The 27,338-nt window shown below is 40.7% G+C and overlaps 1 protein-coding gene across 1 annotated transcript in view; it reads right to left on the bottom strand.

Annotated features, from left to right (window-relative positions):
• The window catches only part of BACH2 (BACH transcriptional regulator 2), a 367,373-nt gene that overhangs the window by 283,582 nt on the left and 56,453 nt on the right, over positions 1–27,338 (bottom strand). Inside the window, exon 2 of the mRNA XM_075340126.1 lies at positions 14,839–14,954. The gene's annotated coding sequence lies outside the window, so the exon portion shown is untranslated. The remainder of the gene's footprint in view (positions 1–14,838; positions 14,955–27,338) is intronic.

Raw genomic sequence — 27,338 nt, 5'->3', positions numbered from 1 at the left:
TCTGCAAAAAAATAGTATTGGTGCCATTAGTGCTTTGGATCAGTGATTTGGATCTGCGGGTACTGTCTGTGTGTCTGTTTTTACAATCAGTGGGTCATCAATGATCATCTCGTATGGATAAATAAATTACAAAGCTTCTCCTATGCTTTCCAATGCTAGACAGCACAGGGACTGCACACTGTATGCTGGTTTTTTTTCACAAACCCATAGACTTGTATTTGTCCTTATCAACCATGATTCTGGAAAACAAGGACATGTCTCCATGAGTTTTGCACAGACACACAGTCTGGGTATATATTGTATCCATGAAAAACACGGATAGACCACATATGTTCAACACAGATGTCTTAGTGAAGCCTTACTTGAAGTTAGCACTATATATCGAACAGGTTCTTTACCATTAGAAGAAAATTATATATATATTTTTCTATGCCTGTCCATGCAGAATATATCATAACATAGCAAATTTATCCATGCAAAATGTCAACTTTCTATGGTGGAACCAAGAAGAAGAGGGAAGCCATCATTATCTGATCACTCCATGCTTCATATTCTGCATATGCAAATGGCCTTTCACCCTAGTCCTTAAGGCCACATGCCACAAGCTTTTACCTCAGGAGTAATAATACCACAGCACTAAAAATACCTCATGTGGTATCTGGTGAGCTTTTTACCTCAGGAGTAATAATACCACAGGAGTAAAAATACCTCATGTGGTATCTGGTGAGCTTTTTACCTCAGGAGTAATAATACCACAGGAGTAAAAATACCTCATGTGGTATCTGGTGAGCTTTTTACCTCAGGAGTAATAATACCACAGGAGTAAAAATACCTCATGTGGTATTTGGTGATATTTTACCTCAGGAGATTGAAACCAAAACCAGGAGTGGTACAATATGAGGAAAAGAATAACAGAAACATGAGCACCAGTTTTGCATTTCTTACCACACTCCTGGTTTTTGCTTACAAAAACTGAGGTAAAAAAAACTCACCAAACACTCAACGTGTTCACATGGCCTAAGGGGTTAATAAAAATGAACAGAACTCACGCATTGAGCATTTGGTGAGTTTTTTATCTCAGTATTTGTAAGGCTATTTGCCCACGGGAGCTCGTACCTGCGGATATATCCGCAGGTACGGCCGCAGGTTTACCGCAGCTGCCCGCCGGCATCCGCAGCTATTTTTAGCTGCGATAGTACAGCGATACAGTCATATGAAAAAGTTTGGGCACCCCTATTAATGTTAACCTTTTTTCTTTATAACAATTTGGGTTTTTGCAGCAGCTATTTCAGTTTCATATATCTAATAAGGCCTAAGCCACACGGCGAGAAAAAGAGTGCGAGTGGAGTGCGATATAACATCGCATTCCCCTCGGACCAATTCTAGCCTGTGTGTCAGCACACATGAGAGATTATTTTCTCAGCCCTAATCGGACTGAGAAAACAATCACAGCATGCTGCGATTGTAATGCGAGACTCTTTCTCTCGCACCCATTCAAGTGAATGGGACGAGAGAAAAATCGCACTGCACTCACGGTACACCGGTGTACCGCTAGTGCAGTGCGAGAATGGCAATAGCCGGCTACGCAGGAGAGAGGGAGAGAAATCCCTCCCCTCCTGAGTGCCGGCCCTCCCCCCGCAGCTGAGGTCTGCTCGCACGAACGGACCTCAGTAGCAAGGACACACGCATGAAACTCGGCTCTGCTGTACTGCCAGCACGAGCCAAGTGTCATGCAAGTGGATAGCAGTAGTCCCCGTGTGGCCCGGCCTAACTGATGGACTGAGTAATATTTCTGGATTGGAATGAGGTTTATTGTACTAACAGAAAATGTGCAATCCGCATTTAAACAAAATTTGACCGATGCAAAAGTATGGGCACCTCAACATAAAAGTGACATTAATATTTTGTAGATCCTCCTTTTGCAAAAATAACAGCCTCTAGTCACTTCCTTTAGCTTTTAATGAGTTCCTGGATCCTGGATGAAGGTATATTTGACCATTCCTGTTTACAAAACACTTCCAGTTCAGTTAAGTTTGATGGTCGCCGAGCATGGACAGCACGCTTCAAATCATCCCACAGATGTTCAATGATATTCAGATCTGGGGACTGGGATGGCCATTCCAGAACATTGTAATTGTTCCTCTGCATGAATGCCTGAGTATATTTGGAGCGGTGTTTTGGATCATTGTCATGCTGAAATATCCATCCCCTGCGTAACTTCAACTTCGTCACTGATTCTTGCACATTATTGTCAAGAATCTGCTGATACTGAGTTGAATCCATGCAACCCTGAACTTTAACAAGATTCCCGGTGCTGGCATTGACCACACAGCCCCAAAGCATGATGGAACCTCCACCAAATTTTACTGTGGGTAGCAAGTACTTTTCTTGGAATGCCGTGTTTTTGTGCCGCCATGCATAACGTCTTATTGTATGACCAAACAACTCAATCTTTGTTTCATCAGTCCACAGGACCTTCTTCCAAAATGTAACTGGCTTGTCCAAATGTGCTTTTGCATACCTCAGGCGACTGTTTGTGGCGTGCTTGCAGAAACTGCTTCTTTGGCATCACTCTCCCATACAGCTTCTCCTTGTGCAATGTGCGCTGTATTGTTGACCGATGCACATTGACACCATTTGCAGCAAGATGAAGCTGCAGGTCTTTGGAGGTGGTCTGTGGATTGTCCTTGACTGTTCTCACCATTCTTCTTCTCTGCCTTTCTGATACTTTTCTAGGCCTGCCACTTCTGGGCTTAACAAGAACTGTACCTGTGTTCTTCCATTTCCTTACAGAGGAAACTGACAGTTTAAATCTCTGAGACAATATTTTGTATCCTTCCCCTGAACAAATATGTTGAATAATCTTTATTTTCAGATCATTTGAGAGTTGTTTTGAGGAGCCCATGATGCCACTCTTCATAGGAGATTCAAATAGAAGAACGACTTGCAAGTGGCCACCTTAAATACCTTTTCTAATGATTGGATACACCTGCCTATGAAGTTCAAAGCTCAATGAGGTTACAAAACCAATTTAGTGGTTTAGTAAGTCAGTAAAAAGTAGTTAGGAGTGTTCAAATCAAGAAATTGATAAGGGTGCCCATACTTTTGCACCGGTCAAATTTTGTTTAAATGAGGATTGCACATTTTCTGTTTGTACAATAAACCTCATTTCAATCCAGAAATATTACTCAGTCCATCAGTTATTAGATATATGAAACTGAAATAGCTGTTGCAAAAACCCAAATTGTTATAAAGAAAAAAGGTTAACATTAATAGGGGTGCCCAAACTTTTTCATATAACTGTATAGCTGCAGTAAACCTGCGGACTTTCATGCGATTTACCTGCGGACGTCACGACCTCTATCTCTATAGTGGAGGGCCGGGATTTCCGCAGGTAATTCTGCAGGAATAATTGACAAGCAGTTATGTGCGGCTGCGGGACATCCACAGCATATTCCGCAGCCGCACATTCCGCAGAGTGGATACAGACACTCCCCATGTCCCATAAGATAACATGGAGAGTGTCTGTACTTGCTGAAACCTGCGGATTTATCTGGAAAAAACAGATAAATCCGCAGGTTTTCCGCTGCAAAATCCACAGAAGCAAGCTACCATGGGCACATGGCCTAAAGGCCGCTTTACACACTCCGACATCGCTAGCCGATGCTAGCGATGTCGAGCATGATAGCACCCGCCTAAATTGTACGGTCGATATGTGGTGATCGCTGCCGTAGCGAACATTATCGCTACGGCAGCGTCACACGCACATACCTGCCTAGCGACATGGCTGTGATCGCTGAACCGCCTCCTTTCTAAGGGGGCGGTTCGTTTAGCGTCACAGCGACGTCACTAAGCGGCCGCCCAATCAAAGCGGAGGGGCGGAGATGAGCGGGACGAACATCCCGCCCACCTCCTTCCTTCCTCATTGCTGGCAGGACGCAGGTAAGGAGAGGTTCCTCGTTCCTGCGTTGTCACACGTAGCGATGTGTGCTGCCGCAGAAACGAGGAACAACATCGTTACTGCAGCAGCAATGATATTTGGGAAAAGGGGGGCATGTCACCGATTAGCGATTTTCAACATTTTTGCAACGATTCAAAATCGCTAATAGGTGTCACAGGCAACGACATCACTAAAGCGGCCGGATGTGCGTCACAAATTCCGTGACCCCAACGAGATCGCTTTAGCGATCTCGTAGCGTGTAAAGTCACCTTAAGAGTAAAGCCAGGACTGAGACAGAGGAAACGTATAACAGAAATATGAGCACAGCATCTGCATTTTTTACCCACTTTTAGTTTTGGCTTACAAATGCCGAGGTAAAAAACTCGTCAAATACTGAACGTGTGCACGTGGCTTATAGTAGTTGACCAACAGCAAGTTGTAGGCAAGCTGCAAAAATGTTTTTGCCGCTAAGCTTTTCACACATGTCGACGTGTAGCTCTAACCTTAAACAGTATTTTTCTTTATTGAAGGCCCATGATTAGGGTAGGTCATTAATATCTGATTGATGGAGTTTGATACCATTGGTGGCAGTGGCCAGGAGTTCTCGGATGCTCCCAGAACGCAGCAGCTTAATCAAAACTATATTGGCTGTGGGTACTGCAGATTTGCCCCCTATTTGTGAAAATTTGTGGCCAACTCTGCCACTGGTAACAGCTGATCAATAAGACAACCAGCTGTCACCACCAATAAAGAGAATAGTGGCCAATCCCTTTAATGACGCCATTAATTATACCATATAATGTACTAAGGAAAAAAGAAAAAAATCCTATTTAGGTAAAATGGTAATAAAAAATGTACGGTAATTCTTTCATCAGTGTTTGGGTTTTGTTTTTAGGGTGTTAATTATGTGGTAAAAATGACATGACAGACATGATTTTCCAGGTCATGGATAGTTTGTTTTTACTATTTCAGTGGTTTAAAAAAATTCTGAACTTTGTAAAAAAATGTACTTTATATCATCCTTTTCTGAGACTCACGGCTATTTTAGATTATTGTTGACGGAGCCATATTACATAAAAAAAACGACTTTTTGTGGTAGATTAGTACCATTTTGAAGTACATACTACGATTTAATCGCTTTTATTAATTTTTTTCTGGCTGTTTCTGTGACAAAAAAAGTCAATTTGAGTGATTTAATTTTTTTTTAAGACATTTCTCATCCAGAATAAACAATTATGTACTTTGATAGACTTTGATTGTTACAGTCACAATGACACCAAAATTGCTAGTTTTTCTTATTTTTTCTTTTTATTTTTTACATAAGGAAAAGTGGAGTGATTCCAGATTTTATGGGGTTTTTTTTTTAGAAACTTTTTTCATTTTGAAATTTGTTTTAGTCCCCATACAGATTTGAACCGGGGATCACTTTGTAGTACATACTGCAATACATTAGTCCTAATCACAATCTCCTATCAAAACTGGCAACATGGTGATTCATTGGCACCCCGCCATCGCATCGTGTGATTAATAGCGGCATGGTTTACCGCAGTGTTGGAGCTTGCTTTTCAAGCTTCTCCTGTCAAATAGTCTGTTAAAAATGTACAGTACAAAAAACACATCTGAGTGCTGTTTGATTTTTTTCACGGATCTATAGTTTGCAAATACAGATAGCACTTGTAGAAGAAAAACTGAAGGAGCCCAAATAAAGTCAGAATCTACCTTGTGTGGAGTGGGCTGAGCTTCTGAGCCCACTCTATATGCGGCAAAGTCAGACTGGGGGGTCTGGGGCCCACAAAGGTATTGTTTCTAGGGGCCCACTCTACAGCTATACATGCAAAATACCTGTTGGTGGTTATCCCCATTAGAGTGGAGTGTTGACAGTAAAATACAGGAGACTCCTGCACATCTACTAAGCACACACAATAACTGGGATGTACAATTACAGTAGTTTGCATTAAAGAGGTTCTTTGGTGAAAACAAGTTATCACCAATCCATAGCATCAGTGATTACTTATTAATTGGTGGAATCCGACCATTGGAAACCACATCGATTGGAAGAATGGGGAACTTTTTTCTCTGACAAGACACTTTTATCCCCTTTATAAAATGCAGCGGCAAGTGGGATTACTGACCACAGCTCCATTCATCCTCTTTGGGATTGCCAGAAAAAGGCAAGTGCGGCATTCACAGCCACTGAGGGAATGAGTGGATCAGTGATCAAACACAAGCTTCAGTCTGATTGAGATAAAAGTTCCCCATGCTAACGATCGATGGGAGTCACATCAGCCGGATCCCCACCAATCAATAAGTTATCAGATACTGTGGAGAGGTGATTACTTGTGTTTTCAACGGAGGACCTCTATAACTGCATCTCTACCACAGTGTAATATTCACAGGACAGAGAGGGGTTAAACTTCTAAGTATTTCAAGGGAATCTGTCACTAGATTTTTGCTACCTCATCTGAGAGCTGCATAATGTAGATACAGAGATCCTGATTCCAGCCATGTGTCTCTTACTGAGTAGAGTTCAGTGACTGCCTAACTATTCGTACTCACTATACTCATAACGAGTACTGTCTAATACTCGAGTATTCGTTCCGAATAGCGTGTGAAATGCAAGTCAATTGGGAAAAACTCGCAAAGTAACGAGTAACCTGAATGTCGTACTATTCATGCGAGTAGCAAATAGTCCGCCATTCAGTTACTCGTTACTTTGCAAGTTTTCCCCAGTTGACTTGCATTGCCCATGCTATTCGGAATGAATACGCGAGTATCAGACAGTACACGTTAGGAGTATAGTGAGTACGAATAGTAAGTTACTCACTCAACTCTATTACTGAGCTGTTTGCTGTGATTTTGATAAAATCCATGTTTTCTCTGCTGCAGGTCTAGCAGTTATAAAGAGCTCATGAATATACTGGACTACCTGGCAGCACACCAAGTAGTTATCTAATGATAATATACTGCTGATTAACAGTGATTTTATCAAAACTACACTAAGCAGCCCAGTAAGTGAAACAACGCTGGAATCAGGGTCTCTGTCTCTACATTATGTTAATCTGTGATTAGGTGGCAAAAACCTGGTGACAGATTCTCTTTAATCTTTAATGGAAAGAAATAACGTTCTATTAAGTAATATCAGACCAAAAAAATGGCCTCTACAGACAGTACAATCCACTATACCGACCAATATTGCCACATACAAGGGACAAATACCGCCACACTATGACTAGATCACAGTGACCAAATAATACCACATACAAGGGACAATTGCCACCACACTGTGACCAGACCATATATTACTACCACAGTGACTGAATAGTACCATATACAAGAGAGAAATACCACCAAACTATGACCAGACCACCTATTACCACCACATTGTGACTGAATAATATCATAAATAAGGGATACATACCACCAAACCATGATCAAACCACATCATATCACTGCATAGAAACAAATAATATAATACTGACCATGAATAGAAACCACAATAATAATAACAATACTAATATTACCCCTATTAAATACAGGATTCTCTATAGAGTGAACAGTGTACAGGTAATAAAGAGATAACCAGTGACATTATGCACATGAGCTCTGTATATACTAGATTCTGTATAGTGTTAGTGTACATGTGATACACTGACTTTCCATTGACATTTCTAGTTGAAATCATTCATCTTTCCTTTTCTTCTTCATCGGTGCAGAGCGCCAGATAAAAAAAAGCGACATGGTGCCGCCCTGCACCGTAAGGCTATGCTCACTTGTTGCTTTTTTAATGTTAATTAAAAGTTGCTTTTTACAGTACCAGCAAAAGCTATGAGCTTCATAAATACTGAATTGGAAAACTGCGGCATTTTTGAAAACTGCAGCATGTTAACTCTTTCAGCATTTTTCTATTGCTTTTCACCATATAAAACACTGAGTGTGCAAACATCCTGCAACTAATGCAACCATGTGTTTTTGTTGCTTTTTTTGGTGAATTAAATTAACTTTATTAAACACGTACTGTAGAAAAATGGTATATATAATCTGCACCAAACGCAGCAAAAAAGCAACGTGCAAACTCAGCCTTAGAAGACCTGCCTTTGTTCCCCTTATGGAAAACTGTATCCTCAAAATAAGGGCTCAGTTCCATTTATGTATAACTCGGATGAGTGCTGCCTGATGTTTTATCAGATAGCACTCACGCCAATGTGATAGTATGGGGCAGTGCCAACCAATGCTTTTTTCCTCATGCCGATTCATCATGACAAAAAAAACTGCTGAATAAGGCTGCTTTCACACTACGTTTTTTTAACATGCGTCCTGAACGTTTTTTTAACTCAAAAACGGATCTAGTGCAAATGCGTTTTCATTTCAATGCATTTGCAATGGACTCGCGTCAACATGCGTTTGTGTGCGTTATGGTAAGGATCCAGCGACTTGCAGTTTTTTAACTTTTTTCAAAAATGCTACTTGTAGCGTTTTTGAGCTGCGTACAAATACTGCAAATTGCTGGATCCTGACTATACTGCACGCAAACGCATGTGAATGCTGGCATGCTGATAGACAGGATCCTGCTTGCTCTACTGAGCATGCCCAGAAACCAGCCTCGTGTGATCAGTCTCTCTCTCCCCCTCCCATTCTACCCTCTCTCCCCTGCCTGAGAGCGGAGAACACTCGTAACCAAGGTAAATATCGGGTAACCGCGGGCTTAGTTACCCGATGTTTACCTTGGTTATGTGTGCAGGGAGCAGGCAGCCCTGCTCCTAGCAGCTGCAGACGCTCGTAACCAAGGTAAATATCGGGTATCCAAGCAAGTTACCCGATGTTTACCTTGGTTACGAGCCTCCGCAGCTGTCAGATGTCGGCTCCCAGTCTTTCACGTTCAGTTCCCCTCACTCCCGATCACATGACTGCAATGCCCGCCCATAAACTTAAAGTGACAGGATCTTGCAAAGTAACAGATGCGTTTGCATGTGTTTTTCTTTGCAAAAACAGGATCCGCTTTTGCAGCAAAAAAACGTTTATGACGCATGCTAAAAAAACGTAGTGTGAAAGCAGCCTAACATCCGAGTGCAGTCTGATATACGCCGTGAAAAAAATAATCTCTCCACTTTCTCCGCACCTGTTATCTGATTCTCGCATGCAAGAGAACCGGAGCACAGTGAATGACACTCGGCTCACACAGCAGAGTTTGAGTGTCATTAGCATATTCCACCCAATACTCTAGCATGAGAGAACATATACGCCACTGTAAGCAAGCCCTAAAATATATTAGAGCAGTTATAATGTCTCCTAATTGTCCCCTACAGTAATTATGTCCCCCAAATACCACGATAAACTAATAATGTATGTCCCTCATACTAGGCCCCTTTATTTAATAATTTTTCCCAATCCTGTAACAATGAGAAAGGGGTTGACTGGTCTGTAATGAAAACTCTGCAGTCACTTTGTGTCTTAGGGCCACTTTACACACAGCGATAAATCTGCGGCAGATCTGTGGTTGCAGTGAAATTGTGGACAATCAGTGCCAGGTTTGAGGCTGTGTACAAATGGAACAATATGTCCATGATTTCACTACAACCACAGATCTGCCACAGATTTATCTCTGTGTGTAAAGTGGCCTTTACTCTAAGTGACTGCAGACTTGTGAATGTTCACATCACGCGCTGCAAGGATTTGGCGGTGTCAGGGCTGGGAACGGTGGCCAAGCATCTGATATGCATAATCCCGGCCAAAACCCGACTAGTGGACACGACATTACTCAAAGCAAGTCTAGTCCCCTATAGACAGTATTAACAATCACATAACCCCCTATATAAAGTATGAGCTCACCCTATAAACAGCATGAGCCCTCACATAACCTCAATATATACAGTATGAGCCTATACATACTCTCCCTAAATAGAGTTTGAGCCCACACATAGCCTCCCTATATACAGCATAAGCCCTAACATAGTGTCCTATATACAGTATGATCCCACACAAATTCCCACATACGGTATGAGCCCACATATCTCCCTATATACAGTATGAGATCCACATACTCCTCTATAGACATAAAGATTCAAAGGTCCAGCAGCACATCCATAAAAAAAGATGAATTTTATTATTCCATATATAAAATGTTTAAAAGGATAAAAAGATGCGTTTCGGGAACGACCCTTGTTCACGCACCGTGAACAAGGGTTGTTCCCGAAACGCGTCTTTTTGTCCTTTTAAACATATTATATATGGAATAATAAAATTCATCATTTTTTATGGATGTGCTGCTAGACCTTTGAATCTTTATGGTTACCTCTCTTGGCTCAAGAATCTCCGTGCACCATCATAAGGACTTCTAAAGGCATGCGGTCAGCTGGATTTGGGAGTTTTTTCTCCTCTGGTTGTTTCCTCTATAGACAGCATTAGCCACCACATAGCCCCACTATATACAGTAAAAGCCCCCACATGGCCCCACTATATGCAGTATGAGCACACACAAATCCCCATATACAGTATGAGCCCACACATCTATCCATACACAGTATGAGCCCCACATACTCCCCTATAGACAGTATTAGCCACGACATAACCACACTATATACAGTATAAGCCCTTACATGACCCCACTATATACAGTACAAGCCCACACAAACCCCCATATACAGTATAAGCCCACACATCTCCCAATATACAGTATGAGCCCCACATACTCCCCTATAGACAGTAGTAGCCACCACATAGCCCCCAATAAACAACATGAGCCCCCACATAGTCCCCTATAGATTGTATGCACACTCACATAGCCTTCTATATACTAGGACATGTAGAAAAAAAGCATAGAAAATAAAATCATCACATACTCATCTTGCTCCAATTCCCGATCAGCATCTTGCTTGTGCAAATCCGGTAATGTTGTTACAATGGCACCGGCGTATCAGAGGCCGGCAGCTGATGTCAGCACTGACAGGACGTCATTGCCATGGGCCTCACGCTAACGTCAGCTGCTGACCTACCGGCCAGTGGCAATTTTAATGACCAAGCAAAATTTACCAGTGGGCCCCCTCTTCGTCTGGCTTGGAGGCCCACTAAGGACCTACGCCCACAAGAGAATCGTCCCGTGTCATGGTGGGCCAGACCGACGCTGCGTGGCCGGAAGGGGTTAAGCTACCACTTGCTCATTCTTTGCAGCATAACCATTATTACTCAGAATAGCACCAGATGTGGGAAGCCAGTAAAACAATGTGGCGTTTACAGAGCATAGCACACCTCAGTAATTAAACTGCAGCAGACAGCAGGCACAGAGGGTTTTCTTTTATGCCCCTTAGCAACTGAAACCGATCCTAATAAAAGCAATTGCAAATAATTAACAAAACAAAACTCACAGCCCTCATGAGGAAAGCTGCTTTCCTCCTGTGCTTGCGTGTATTTAATGGGAGGCTATGGCAGGGAGAAAGAATGCAGTTTGAGTTTCACGCCGCAGCATACAGTACATTGTTGAAGCCTGAGTCACAGCAGTAAGTTTAATATCTTGAGTCACCAACCACCGAGCCACCAGCAGCAGAGGGGAATCCTAGACTTTAAAAGTCATCAATCTGTAGCAGCCAATTGACAGCCGGACTAATGTGGCCATTCCTAAGTTTAGCCTGATGTCATGTGAACATTATACTTACCATCAGATGATCTGCTGTGACTGCATGCTCTCGGCCGATATCTCTTTTATTTACACATAATAACAACATAATACTTGACTACAATTAATAAAAACAAAATGTGCATAGTTTTAACAACTTCTTTCTACGCCTTAAGATATAGAAATGAGAAAATGAACCTGTGATGTTATCAGCTACGATAACTGCAAAATAGCAACAGCTCATTTTATGAAGCTGGGACACTTAATCCAAAATGACAGGACGAGAAAAGTATCTTCTTACAGAACACTGGGACGCTAGCAGAAAACAAGATAATAATATAATTACTTTGCCTCAGGCCTCTGCCACACTGACGTGAAAATCACGCACGTGTCGTGAGACACATATTTTCCCTGCGTGTTGCGTGTAGGTAAGTACGTGTCTCTGGTACGTGCGGGCCACGTGTGTTCTCCGTGTGCTATACGCGATAACACACGGAGAACCGGTAATTTGCATACTCACGTGGTCCTTCCTGCTGTCCAGGGTACTGCTCTTCAGTCTACAGCCCTGTCGTCTCCCCGCTGCTGCTGCTTCTGGCCGCAGTGAAGTGAATATTAAATGAGCATAATGAGCGGCGGTCGGCAGCAAGAGGCAACAGCGGCAGAGACAAGAGGGCTGGAGAAGGTGAGTAAAGATTTGTTATTTTTTCCCTGACACGTGAGTTTTCTCCGGCGCGTGTCACACGGGACCGCATCCACACTACATCCGTGTGGTACGGGTGCGGGCCGTGTGACACACGTGATGCCGGAGAAAAGATGGACATGTCAGCGTGTTGGAAAACACACACGTACAAACGGACACAGACACACGTTCCGTGTGGTTTTACATGTGTGTGCCTTCTACCATAGGGTAACATTAATGCACGTGTCTCCGTGCCGCCGGTACGTGCAAAAACGTACCAAACACATACCGGCGGCATGGATGTGTGTCGGAGGCCTCACAGAGAGGTACCTGGTACAGACATTGGGTGCACTGGTAGAAGATGGAGTTAGCCTGCATCTGCTGTGAACTGCTGGAAGAAATCCAGATGCAATGATATTCGCCATGCTTACTGTCTTCAACGTGTTGAGAAGAGCTCAGTCAGTTATTGGACATTTCCTCCGAAATCTGTGAGGCCAAGTATTCTTGTTGCAATGTATTTACTGTATGCCTATAAATATGTTTGCTATTGACTTACATTGTAAAAAGAAAAGTATAGGTAACTGCTTCCTACTTCGGAAGCTGACAGCTGATACATGCTACCCAAACCATGGACAGCATTTATCAGCCACTGGCTTAATTATCCCAGCCAGGTATGTTTGACTCAGAAATGCTGCGGCATTTCAAATAAAAATATGGTAGCTGGATGGAGACCAAGCCGCATGACAGCCTAGTCGAACAGGCGGGTCCTCGGCAGCTTCTCCCTGCCTGCTGACAGTTCTTGACATGTGTTTGCCTAAATACATGTATAGGCAAAGACCTATCAATTCAAGGCCATGGGTGGGGAGAACCCGCCCAGGACCCGCCTGTAGCTCTTAAGCTATGTTTTTCTCTGATACGCTGCAGTATTTCAGAATCAAACATACCTTACTGAAATAATACAGCCAGTGGCTGACACACGTCATCCATGGTTTGGGCAACATGTATCAGCTGTCAGATTCCCTTTAATGTACTTCATACAACTCCATATTTTTTGTTTTTGGATATGAAAAGAGCTTTGATATGTGACAACTGAATTATTGTAGTGGATTCTGGAGAAATTACTCCTGGAAACCGGAGATCCACAAGTGTATTAGACACATTGAATTATGTTAATCCAGCAGACCGGCGACGACTAGCACACCTACAATTATCTACGTATATTTACATACAATGCTTGTCTACTTTGATAAAACAGCACAAAATATAGTTCCTTGTCTCTTAATATACTCTTAAAAAAAGACAAGTGGCCACTGTACTCATGACAAGAGTTCTGACCGCTCTGACCTCCTTAGGCAAAGTTTACAAGAGTATATAGAAAAATCATCAATGTATTTTCATCTTTATTGTCTGTCATCTATATGCTATCCATTTTTATATGTCAGTAGTGAATACGATTTACAAGACCCCAAAAAAGTATCCTATGTTAACAATGGCAATGTTATGGTCGCCTTGTCGTTGGCTGCTGGGCTCACATAAAACTGCCCATGTTTGTACACTATCTCAATTTTTGCATGTTTTTCATAGCAGTATTGCATGTCTATATCCCTATATTCATTGTTCCACATATCTTAGCACTACAAAGTGCAACTGTCTTTTTGTAACAATGGCAATACATTAATAAAAATGGAATGCGATACAGATGACAGATTGACTAGGCCGTTCTCCTCTGAAATAAGGTAGAGAATAGTGCATGCTGAAATAACTTATTCACACAGACATTTGGTCCATGTATTAAAATGGTCATCCGAACAGCCCAACTGAATAACATTGGTATTATTGTTTTCTGTGATGTCTGTTTTTTTACATGGACAACACTCGGACGAAAATTATGGGATGTGTGAATGTAGTGTTACAGAAGGAATTATATGCCATAGCATGCATCAGTCAAGAGGCCCCTGGAACCAGACTTAAAACAACATTGCATATTTAACAAGAGCTTCTTATATTGGCCAATTTAGTATCAAAAGGAAAATAATTCAAGTGAAATATTTTAGATTTTGCATTAAGAACCTCAAAAGCTATGTGAGTAAGCCGTAGGAGCGATGGCATAAGAATGCCTTTTATCCAGCATTAAACGACTTCATTTCTGCTGCTCCTTACTTTTGCATTGTCAGCAGTGCCATGTTACCCTAATATATCACATCACACAGACATAGGAGCTAGGACAATTGCCTAATTGTATTAAAAAACCTGTTGTAGAAAAAAATTGCAGAACGAGAGAAATTCTCCATGTGAAGGGTCTCCCCACAATTTGTAGCTCATACCGCCCATACACTGGAGGCATGTTTTCTTAGAAGAAATAGTGAAAAAGTATCAGTTGTGGTTTTGTATACTTATTTAATTGCTGGCATTCCAGTTTTGATATGTCCTGGCTCATTTCTAATACATTGGGCCTAAGCTGTTCATATATTAGAGGTGCAAAAGTCGCAAAGTAAACTGTCCCCCAGAAAAAAAAAACCCAGGTATATAACACTACAAAATATGTAAAGTATGTTGACAAGCGTGTAGGCAGGTAAACAGATTTGCATTATATCAAAGTCTATATTTCCTTACCTGAAGCTGGTCCAAAAGCAGTCATTTAATAGTACACTATATCAGTAGTGCTTGTCGAATGTGATCTTTCCTGGGTAAATCCGTCATCCAGATGTCAGTTTAACAACTAGCATGACCTGAGAATAGAAAATAAAAAAAAAAATTGTTTATAAGCAGCTGAACCAATTTTTTTTTTATATTTTTTCTTATTTACAGTAGTTTTATAATGTTGTAATTGTACAGTATGTATGTTTCAAATTTAGACCATAATATAATTACTTGGAAGTACATCACTAATGAAACTTATTTTTTTCAAATAGAAAGTGAATTAAAGGGAATTTGTTCACAGTTTTTTGCTATGAAATCTGAAGACAGCAGGAAATAGGGTCTGAAACACAGATTTCAGCAATGTGTCACTTATCAGGCTTCGGTTCACCAATGGCATGGCCAAGAGTTTGGTGCCATGTTTCACACCTATATTGAATTTTGAGGGCTTTTGCTGTCTTCTGGTTCACAGTGATCACTTGCCAGAGTGACCACTGCTAGAACTCAGCCCACATGCATAGACAGCGCACAGACACTGCCTAAACCTTGCCATCCACAGTGTTAGTACCAGATCGCACACCTTGTGGCTGGCACAGTCTCCTCCCTGGCTTCACTCTGCAGACGCAACTCACTAAATTTCTGAGTGCATTATTGTACTGAGCAATCTCCACCGAGATGAAGCAGGGAGGAAAACATGCACTCAAATACTGTGTACACTCTGGCATTGAGGGGGCAGTGTGCATGTGCACACATGGATCCAGAGTTCACACAATAATCCCTGCCTTAAGCCAACACTGTCAAGCAGAAGCACGGGAAGGTCCTCAAATGAAATATGAGAGGCTATAAGAGTGAGCCAAACTCTTGACTACTCCACTGGTGCACTGAAATCTCTAAGGCTGCTTTCACATTGCGTTATTACCTATGTTCAGTGGTCCCGTTGGAGCTTCTGTCCTAACCCCTCCGCAAAATGAGTTTTGGACGCATGCGTCAATGAGGCCATTGACTATAATGCAGCAGATGGAGCATTGTGTACACTGTCTTGCATCATTTTCGAGCATATATACTTTCTGCAGGTGGGCACCCAGACGCAGTCTACTATGTCTGGGTGTCCGCCTGCAGAAAGCGTATACGTCCGAAAATGGTGCAAGACAGAGCACAGGGTGACTCCACCTGCTCCACTACAGTAAATTGCCCCGTCGGCGCATGCGTCCAAAACAAGTTTTACGGGGGGGTTCGGATGGAGGCCCCGACGGGACCAGTGAGCGTAAGTAATAATACAATGTGAAAGGGCCCTTACAAGTACAATGCTAATATGATTGGTATTGCGGCTAAGTCCCTAATATCACTGTATACATAATTAATATTAATTAAGGAGTTAAAGACTCCCTTTAATGCCGTTGTTATCAAGAGTGCACTGTCCTGTTAATATTTCCCAAACACCTATTTACTTTTCTCTGTTCCTGAAAATACTGTCTGGAAAGTTTTCTTTAATTAAGAAATTAGTAAATCAACCAAAACTTCTTTTATGAAAAATCAATATATGCAAAATTATATGGTACAGCGCCGGCACCGGAGGGGAGTATAAGCTTTTTTACTTTAAAGGGGGCAAACATGGGGAATGAGACAATGTGATCCAAGTAGGGAAAACCCCTTTAATGTAGCTCTAAAACTCTCACAATGAAACGTGTAGTTGCTAAACCCAGTCCTCTTAAATTTACTAAAACGTTGTTTTTTCATCTTTTCTTATATTTTTAGGGCATGAAATCTTCAAATAATTGAGCTGTATTTCCCTTTTTTTCCATAAAGAAATACATAGCCCACTATAGTAGCCACATTCAGCATGGCAATATCTATTGCTGTGTACAGAGCAGGTAGCAGTTGCCATGGAATCCAGTATATTAACACACATATCCAACACTTAGAAAAATTCTGAAAATTGCTGTGCGTAGGTGGTTGTGCAAAGATAAATGTTTCGAGTTTCTCCAATTAGGACAAATAATACTAAATAGTATGTAGAAATTATTTTCATACTGCGATTTTATGTTTTACAATTTTCCAAAAAGTATTTGAAGACGACTTTACTGGAGGTGTCAAGAAACTTTCTCTTCAATGAATATAAAACAAATTAAAAAGAAAAAGATTTGTATTTCAGATCATAGCTACACAGAGAACAAGAAGATAAGTTCATGGATTTCACCTGCAACGCAGCAAGAATATATGCTAAATATGTCTATAGCCAAAGACATTAGCCAGTTTGAAAGTTTTTATTATTCTGATTAAACAGCTTTAACCTATTGTAATGGCTTGAAAAAGATTCTGTTCCAGTTTTCTTGTTTTTTTTCCATAGCTCAAAACGTCTGGAGACCGCAAAACTCTGAGTTCTGCTGTTTTCGCAATTTCTAATGATTTCTTTGGAGTAATGAACACAGTAGTGCGGTCATCTCTGTAGCTTTGACGACCCCTGGCAATATTACCCATCTTCTTCTCCTTGCATGAGTGATATAATTAAAAGGCTACCCTTGAATAAAAATCCCCCCTTAAAAGTTCACAGAAACATATTTGGAGAAAAGAAGTACCTTATTTTTCGGATTATAAGATGCACTTTTCCTTGCAAAAATGTGGGAGAAAAATGAGAGGTGTGTCTTATAAGCCGAATGTAGCTTATTGGGGGGTAGTGGAGAATGATGACAAGATGCTGGGGTAATGCTATAGGTTGTGGACTGTGCGCTGTGCTGTGCTGCGGGAGGTGAGGCAGGGCCCATCCTGAAAATGTTGGTGATGCAGGCTTCAAAAAATGGTGCCTGGAGTCGGTGCGTGCACAGATTGAGCTCTTGGTTCAATATCTTATATGTGCATATGCCACCTCCTGCCCTTTGATCTTCCAGGTATAGACTAAAGTAAAATGGTGCCCAAAGGTGGGATGTGCACAGATGAGATCTCATCATTCAGCCAATAGCTCAATCTACACGCGCGCTGTCTACGGGCGCAATTTCTTTGAAGCTGCACCGCCGACATTTTCTGGCTGTTCGTACCTCACAAAGCCCACAGCGAGCATCTGGGATACCTGCTGCACCACCTGCAGCATCGCCCTACTACACCACCACCCCTGCCTCCTGTGATCCCACTCTACTACCGCTGTTGCCACCCCTGGTAAGACACCATAGGATTATAACACAGACCCCATATTTTTTTTCCCTTTTTTTCCCCTAAATTTGGGGTACGTAATATAATCTGGTGCGTCTTATAAAACAAACAACATGGTACTCTTCTACTTGGCGTTATGTAACAGTTACATTTTTGTGTCATTTTTTATATTTTTTCCTCTCATGTGTCACCCGCATTGCTACAGTGATGCACCTGTTTCTTTATCATTTGTGAAGCAGGTAAGTTCCCTGACCTTATATCTCCTAATTGAGTCTTAAGAAAGGATCAGTGAAAACTGAGGAACTACAGATGAAGAACAAATTATAATGTTTGTGTTTCATTCATTTTATATGGATAGTCGTAGACTTTAATGGCCAAGTCTGATCCACAAAACGGATGAGAAGAGGGCATGTTTGGAGTCTCGTGTCTGTTTAAAATGGATTTTTGTATAGATAAATGAAATTCTACAGTGTTTAGTGATGACATATGGTTCATTCTCAAGATTGATGGTTGTCACAGAGGTCAGATACTCCTTATTATAGTGGTATGACATTTCCTAATGATTTGCTAGCGCATAAAATGGGACTACTATTTTAATACAGAGGGTAGCCATAAGTCCAAAAACAACCAAATAATTTATAAAACCAAATAATTTTCCTAAATCAGGGGAGATAGCAAACATATCCAAGCAAAATTACAATTAATAGAACAGTATTTCCTTCATATAACATTTGTAAATTCTGCACCTCACTCTCTGTGATCACTGTGACTCTCACAATATCTAAAATGGGAGCCCCGAGTAGAGATGAGCAAACCCATGGAAGTTCGGTTCACCGGGTTCAGCCAGACTTTATATATGTTTGGTTCTGGACCAGGACTAGACCTGAATCAGAATGGAAATCCCTGATTGGGCTCTCCGCCTACATATAGCCAGCCATAAACAGAATACTTTCAGGGGAAGGAGGGTGAGCACAGAAATATTTGATACGTAAGGCACCCAAGCTCTGAACTCAAACTCTGTTTTTTTTTTGTAAAGTCCGTGTTTGGTAAGAACACCAAACTTTACTTTTAAGGGTCGCTTATTTCTAGTTCAGAGTCCTCGGTTACTCCACGTCTGGCCTGGCTTTCACAGACCTTGAATAGTGCAGTGACAAATATGCATTGAAACTGCTCATTACCACACGTCCATACAACAGAAGAGAAATGAGTGACTTAGGGACCCTTCTTCTTATGATCAGTGCAATTACCAGTGACCAAACATGTATCCTCCATCCTGCGCATAGTGCGAATCTGAGATGAAATAGCAAATCATATTTGAACAATATTCATTCATTACTATGCATTCCATCACCTTATTTCTCAATGTCCATTTTCACCACCACACCAAAATATTAATGCAAAAGTGCAGTACTCTGCTAAACAATGAATGCCGTATTTTAGCATCTTTTATGACAACTGTAGTTTGTTTGCTATTCAGCAAAACAACACCTGCAGCTGACAGACGCTGAGCATACATTTACATACCGACACACAGTTCCTTAGAAGGCTCCTTCCTTCACTTATTATGCTTCATTACACAATTGTATGCTTCAGTAACATTCTCGGCAATGTACAGTTTTAGGGGAGGTGTTTGCAGGAGAAACTGAAGATGAGATAAGAATGTGTAATTTCCTTTTACTCTTTAGCCTAAGTTCACATTTCCGCTAAAATCTATCAGTCACAATCCGCTGCTCTTGTAAACAGCGGAATCCGTTTAGCGGATTCCGCTGCTCCCATAGACTTGTATGAGCAGCGGATTGTGACTGATGATGCTGCGTTGCACCCTCCGCCCGACTGATCAGTCGTGGAACGACTGACCGCCGGGCGGGGGGAACGCAGCATGTAACGTTTTTTGAGCAGCGAGATCCGTCGGATTTCGCTGCGCATGCTCTCTGGCTCCCTGCACACGTCACCAGCTTTGGTTGGTTACCCGATATTTACCTTGGTTACGGTGCAAGGAGCCAGCGCTAAGCGGTGTAGGCCCGTAACCAAGGTAAATATCGGGTAACCAAGGTAAACATCGGGTGCTTTGCTGTTACCCGATATTTAGGCTGGTTACGTGTGCAGGGAGGCCGACACTTCCCCGCTCGGCCCCGCCCCCTCCCGCACTCCGCACATGTATGTACACACACACACACACACACACCTGTCCCCAGCCATGCAGACAAGCACTGCCACTGACACCCTCAACTGGCCCCGCCCCCCGCTCGGCTCCGCCCCCTCCCGCACTTTGCATGTGCACACACATACATACATACATACATACATACATGCACATACACACACTCACTCACACATACACTCACCTGTCCCCAGCCATGCAGACCGCAGCACTTCTACTGACATCCTCAGCGCCTGGCCCCGCCCCCCGCTCGGCTCTGCCCCCGAACTCCGCCCCCCCGCACACAACGGAATCCGACAAAGAATTCTGTTCTTTGTCATCCGTTGTACAGCGTTGAACAGCGCATCAGTCACATGCGTCAAGCGACGCATGTGACTGATACAAATCAACGGAAATGTGAACTTAGCCTTAGAGAGAAAATTAATTGCTGGACTGGGATATCCAAATATGTCAAAAGGAGGACCTGAATGGAACAACTCATTCAAATGCATAGGTCTCTGTTCACACATTGGAAAATTAGTGCCTAGGATGAAAAATAAAATCTAATGGATAAAATGAATATCTAGACCTCTGACAAATGAAACTTTATACCAGAGATAGTCCTGTCACCCATTCTAAAGGAAAAAGACATACGGTGCCTGAAGATTACCATGTTAAAATGTGTTGTCAACTATGCTATTTAATACAGAACAATGGGGGATCTGCACCCATACTGCCTAAGCACATGCAAAGAGGACACTCCTTTTGACATACAGTACATCAGATCGTTATAGGCAATGGCTCTGTAAAGCACATATATTGAGAGATTACTTAGTGTATATAGTGAGCGTACACATATACAGGACCTAGAGATAGATAGTAATTGTCACATTGGGGGGATCAGACTGTTGCAACCACCGTTGGCAATGTATGGGAGAAAAGGGCTTACTTGCCCATAGTGACTAACTGTATTATTGGGAATCATTTGTACTTACGCTTAAAGGGGTATTCCCATCACCAAGATCCTACCCCACTCATTGTATGGAAATAACAGCTCACAGTCTTATAAGTGACACATTCCTGAAATCTGTGTCTCAGCCACTACCTCATGCTGACCTCATATTACAAAGCAAAAACCTGCTGACAGAATCCCTTTAAATTGTTTTATCTTTAAATGATTTTGTATATGAATTTTAACCAATGTGTATTTACTTCATTAGCGGCTTGAATCTGTCTATTTTTTTTTATTATTGGGTGACATACTTGTGGAAAGCTGTGGACATCATTTTTGCAGCGTTAGTAGCATAAATTAATATACCACTAACAATTCTACACCACAGGCCCACAAGATGTCTGGCAATCCTTTGTGTAGTGTCCTACACTGTAATACTGTACAACGACTCTCCATTTTCAGATAACACCAATGAGACATCACAGGTGGCAGGAAAAGAAAAGGTGGATCTAATCACAAGAGCAAAGCGTGAGTGCCTACCAAAGAGGTGGCCATGTGATTAAAGGAGTTTTTTTGTTTTTTTTTTACAGAAATAGCACTATTGAAATGAGCTGTGCTAAGTATTGCATGAGCTTCATTTACTTCAGCTGTTGTGTTTTTCTAACCATGGAAAACCCCTTTAAGTAATCTAATGGCATGAATATGACTGGAGAGTTATACTCAAAGTGGATATTTTTCCACTGATGATATTGGGATTGTTCAGTGATTCTTTAAACCACTAAATGCTGAGCTGCTTCATGCAGTTTTTCCATTCTCATACACCAAGAGTCATTGTCATTTGCATTTTACCATTGACATGCCAGTGCTTCTTTTTTAGCCACATAAGCTGTAGTTTTCATTGTTAGCCATTTGGAGTACAGTGGAACCTTGGATTACGAGCATAATTGGTTCTGGGAGTGTGCGCTTAAACCAAGTTACTCTTATATCAAAACGGATTTTCCCATGGGAAATAATTGAAACGCAGACAATTCGTTCCACAACCCAAAATATATACTGTATTTATACAAACTTATTACAGTTATAGACAATAATGTACTGTATTCATATAAAATTATTACAGTACACTAATACAAAACAATGTACAGTAAAAAGCATATAAAACATATTAAACTGCACATTAGCTTATAATAGAGTTGTTGGTGTGCGGGAGGCACAGTACTAGCAATGTGCTGTACTGGTTATCAATAAGAAAGTACAATACTGTCCACAAATGTAAATTGATAGACATGCTGAATAGTATATACTGTACTGTGCAATGGTATACAGTATACAGTACATATGTACAGAAAGTTACCTCCAGAGCAGGTCAGAGTGCAGTGAAAGGATGGAACTGGAAGTGTGCACGGTGAGTATTTGCTCTTCTTGCAAATCATTGCTCTTAAACCAAGTTACAAATTTTTAGAAAGCTATGCTTGTATTTGCAAAACGCTCTCAAACCAAGTAACTCTTAATCCAATGTTCCACTGTATTTATATTATATGAGTTAACTTTCATTGAAAATAAACTAAGGGGGTGAATAAAAAAAGAGAAAAGAAAACACCCACATTGTTTCTACTTTTTATCTTAGAGGAACAAATATTTGTTTTTATTACTGCCCTTTGAGAGACAACTTGTATTTGTCCTTTTACCTACTTGTATGAGGGACAGGTTTTTCGGAGGACGACTTGTAGTAATAATCTTTTTTTAGCAAGTATAATTTATTGGCCAACTTATTAACTGGGAAAACAGCAAATCCACAATCATTTTTTTATGCAATGTGCAAGTGATATGTTATTTTTTACCAATAAGATGTTACAATTGTATGTAGTGTACATATATCAAAGTATGCGTAAAATGTATCTATCCTTCTATCAATCCATGTAGAGATAGGTAAATATGTATAAATTAAGACTCAATAATGTAACATAAGTGAGGCAGTAAAATAATATAGCAGGAGATGAGGAGAAAAAAGTGGGCTCAGCACCAATATGTAAAAAAATGTAAAAAACTTTTATTGAAATCCAGTTAAAACAAAATCTGGGAACACGTACAAAATATGAAAGCAGGTGAAACTTTACGCGTTTCGGACGAACTAATTATTAAAACCAAAAGCGTCCTTAGTCATATTTTGTACAACGTGTTCCCAGATTTTGTTTTAACTGGATTTCAATAAAAGTTTTTTACATTTTTTTACATATTGGTGCTGAACCCACTTTTTTCTCCTCATCTCCTGCTGTATATTCCGGTATGGACTGACCGGCAGGACTCGTGCAGCCTGGAGGAAAGCATGGACTTTGATGACAGGTGAGCTGGATATTTCTTTTCCTTGTAGTAAAATAATATCTTCAGAATCTTCTTACAAAAAGATGTTCATTATTTAAAGATAAATTTATTTTCAAACTTATGAAACAAATCTAAGACTAAAGGAAAAGGTACCAAAGAACAGCATCGGTGCAGTGTCTATATACCACCAAACTCCATGAAGGAATTGTCTATCCTACAAAGTCCTGCTACATATTTGTTACCCCTATTGGCTTAAAGCTACAAAAAAACTTTGTACACATCACAAAAGGTGCCCACTAAGCACACACTGCAAAATATGTAAGGAACCTGTATATTTCCTCTACTATTCAATATAAGCTCAGATAGAGAACTACCAACTCAACATTCTCCGCTTTCAAAAATATTATTTAAAAAAGTGGAAACAATTTTAATCAATTGAAAACAAAAACTTTAGGTTTTTCACGTCATCTTTTGGTCACAATAAAAACATGCAATAGAACAATACTGCATGCGAACAGGATAGACATTATGCATAAAAGGATTTCATATACTAATGTCCTAGCATATTTAGTTATCACTTATTAGTTTTTTTGTTTATCTCACTGAGACGAAAATATTCAGTTACATAGGCTGAAAACAGACTTAGGTCCATCCAGTTCAACCTTCCTCCACCGGTTATACATTTCACCACTAAAGCATTAATAACTGACAATATTGTGTGTACTGAGGAAATCATCCAGCCCTTTTATAAAAATTGTTATAGTGGCTGCCAATACTACCTCTATAGTTACATCATTACATAAATTGAAAAAAGACCTAGGTCCATCTAATTATCATTTAACAAAACTTAGAACCAATTTAGAGTCACCAAGTCTTTTCTTTAGCATATTATTATTATTATTATTATTTATTTATCGAGCACCATTAATTCCATGGTGGTGTACATGAGAAGGGGTTACATACAGAATACATACACAAGTTACAGTAGACAGACTAGTACAGAGGGAAGAGGGCCCTGCCCTTGCGGGCTTACATACATGTCTTTAAAACACTAGGAATTTATGTAACTGAAGAAAACATATTTCCGCAATTACAGGTTTATTTCTGCTAAATCATTTTCAGTCATGAGAAGCCTATTCTACATATGTGCAAATATGAACATTTGACCATCAGTAAACATTCTACCTTTCGTAATCCTCATTCTGGTGAAAGAAGACAAGTATCTATAAAATTATATCGAAATTGTAAATAATCAGAATATTACATTTTATAAAGTTATCAGTAAAACTTACAATTTTCCATTTTGTTTAAAATAGGTATAACAAATCTTAATAGATTGCTGTTGGAAAACAATATCTCAGCCTTAAAATTTGAGTTAAAAGGTACAGTTAAAGGGAATGTATCGTCAGAAAAAAACCAAATTCAATAACCGAAAAAATGTAAAGTCATAGTATTTTAATGTTTTGTTTAAATATTATTATTATTTTTTTTTTAATTGAGCAAAATATAAAAAAAATAAATAAAAAGTTTGATATTTTCCACTGTTTCCACTGTTAAACACTAGGGGGAGCAGCTTCTGAAATCCTACACAAATCCAACTGTAGAAAAAGCTTACATTACAGCTGCAGTAAAGTGGGCGGAGTCTGCTCTCCTGTGTGTGATGGCACACCTCCCCCCTCCCAAACTGAGTGTTTACAACAGATAACAGAGACTGACATGTAGGAGTGCAGAAAGATTTTGTTGGTGACCAGAAATGTCTAAAGTGTCACCAAGGACAGCAGGAGTATCACCCAGGACAGGATTAGATACACAGCTCAGCAGACAGTATCACACAGGATAAGATTAGATACATGGCTCAGCAGACAGTATCACACAGGATAGGATTAGATACACGGCTAAGCAGACAGTATTAAACAGGAGAGGATTAGATACACAGCCGTGCAGACAGTATCACACAGGAGAGGATTAGATTCACAGCCGTGCAGACAGTATCAGCGGTACTCACATGCAGTGGCGCACACACACACACACACACACACACACACACAACAGCAGTGGCGGCGGCAGGCGGAGTGGTGGCTGGGGAGAGCAGAGGGAGGGGGTGTCATCAGAGACGGTAGCGGCAGAGGGAGGGGCGGCAGTAGCAGTAGCGGGGACTGGGGAGAGCGGAGGGAGAGGGTGTCATCAGAGATTGTAGCGGCGGGGGGAGGGGCGGCGGTAGCAGTAGCGGGGGCTGGGGAGAGCGAAGGGAGGGGGTGTCATCGGAGACGGTAACGGCGGGGGGAGGGGCGGCGGTAGCAGTAGCGAGGGCTGGGGAGAGCGGAGGGAGGGGGTGTCATCGGAGACGGTAACGGCGGGGGAAGGGGTGGCGGTAGCAGTATCGGGGGCAGAGCGGGGGCTGGGGAGAGCGGGGGCTGGGGAGAGCGGAGGGAGGGGGTGTCATAGGAGACAGTAATGGGGGGAGGGGAGGGTAGGGTAGGCTGCCTGTACTCACATATCCCGGCGGTTGACAGGGGTATAGATGAGCAAACAGCATACGTTTTGAGCTCCACAATGATGGCGCTGATCTCCTCACTCTCCTGTGATCTGGACAGCCCAGGGGGGCGCGTCAAGGTCACAGCAGACGCCCACTGTAACGTTAGTGAATGGGGTCGGATCCCGACCACTGTTCTCTATGCACAGGGGATGCCATAAAGGAGTGAGTAACTGTCGTTACACACACAGCAAATCCAGCATGGCAGCCCCCAGTGCCTCCAGTAAAATTAGAATTAAACAAAAACTAAATAAGCTGCGATTTTCATTTTGTATTAAAAATACTTGATTTCATAATCACTATTTTTAATACAAAAATAAAAAAACGCGATACATTACCTTCAAAGAAATGTAGTTTATTATCTTTGTACAGTACAAAAACTAAAAAATACTCTAAAGTAAGCATTTCTTCCTACAGTTTTACATAGTAAGCACATAGTACATATTTTGTAAATGTTTTCTTTAAGGTAACAGAAAAAAAAAATAAAACCTGTTTTCATTGCAATAATACATTAACTTGGTGTTATTATTAGTGGTTTGTAATAGAAGCTACACAAATTAAAATCACTGATTTGCATGGCATTTGCATCTTTACTAAGTGTAGAATATTGACTGTTCCTTCTCGACCTGCACCTGGATTAAATCATGGGTGTCTTAAAAAAAATTAAAAGTTACACACATAGCATGTATAAATTATATACATACGCATGTGTGTATATATATATATATATATATATATATATACACATACACACATACATATATATATATATATATGTGTGTATGTGTGTATGTGTATATATATATATATATATATATATATATATATATATATATATATACAATGTATGTATGCATGTATGTATGTATGTATGTATGTATGTATGTATGTATGTATGTGTGTGTGTATATATATATATATATATACACATATACACACACACACACACACATACATACATGCATACATACATTGTATATATATATATATATATATATATATATATATATATATATATATATATATATATACACACACAATATATATATATATATATATATATATACATATATACATATATATAGATATATTTATATATAGATATATATACACACAGTATACAGTTAGGTCCAGAAATGTTTGGACAGTGACACAAGTTTTGTTATTTTAGCTGTTTACAAAAACATGTTCAGAAATACAATTATATATATAATATGGGCTGAAAGTGCACACTCCCAGCTGCAATATGAGAGTTTTCGCATCCAAATCGGAGAAAGGGTTTAGGAATCATAACTCTGTAATGCATAGCCTCCTCTTTTTCAAGGGACCTAAAGTAATTGGACAAGGGACTCTAAGGGCTGCAATTAACTCTGAAGGCGTCTCCC

Source organism: Anomaloglossus baeobatrachus, chromosome 3 (genome assembly GCF_048569485.1).
Source record: "Anomaloglossus baeobatrachus isolate aAnoBae1 chromosome 3, aAnoBae1.hap1, whole genome shotgun sequence".
Taxonomy (NCBI): domain Eukaryota; kingdom Metazoa; phylum Chordata; class Amphibia; order Anura; family Aromobatidae; genus Anomaloglossus; species Anomaloglossus baeobatrachus.
This window is presented reverse-complemented; position numbering and strand designations above follow the sequence as displayed.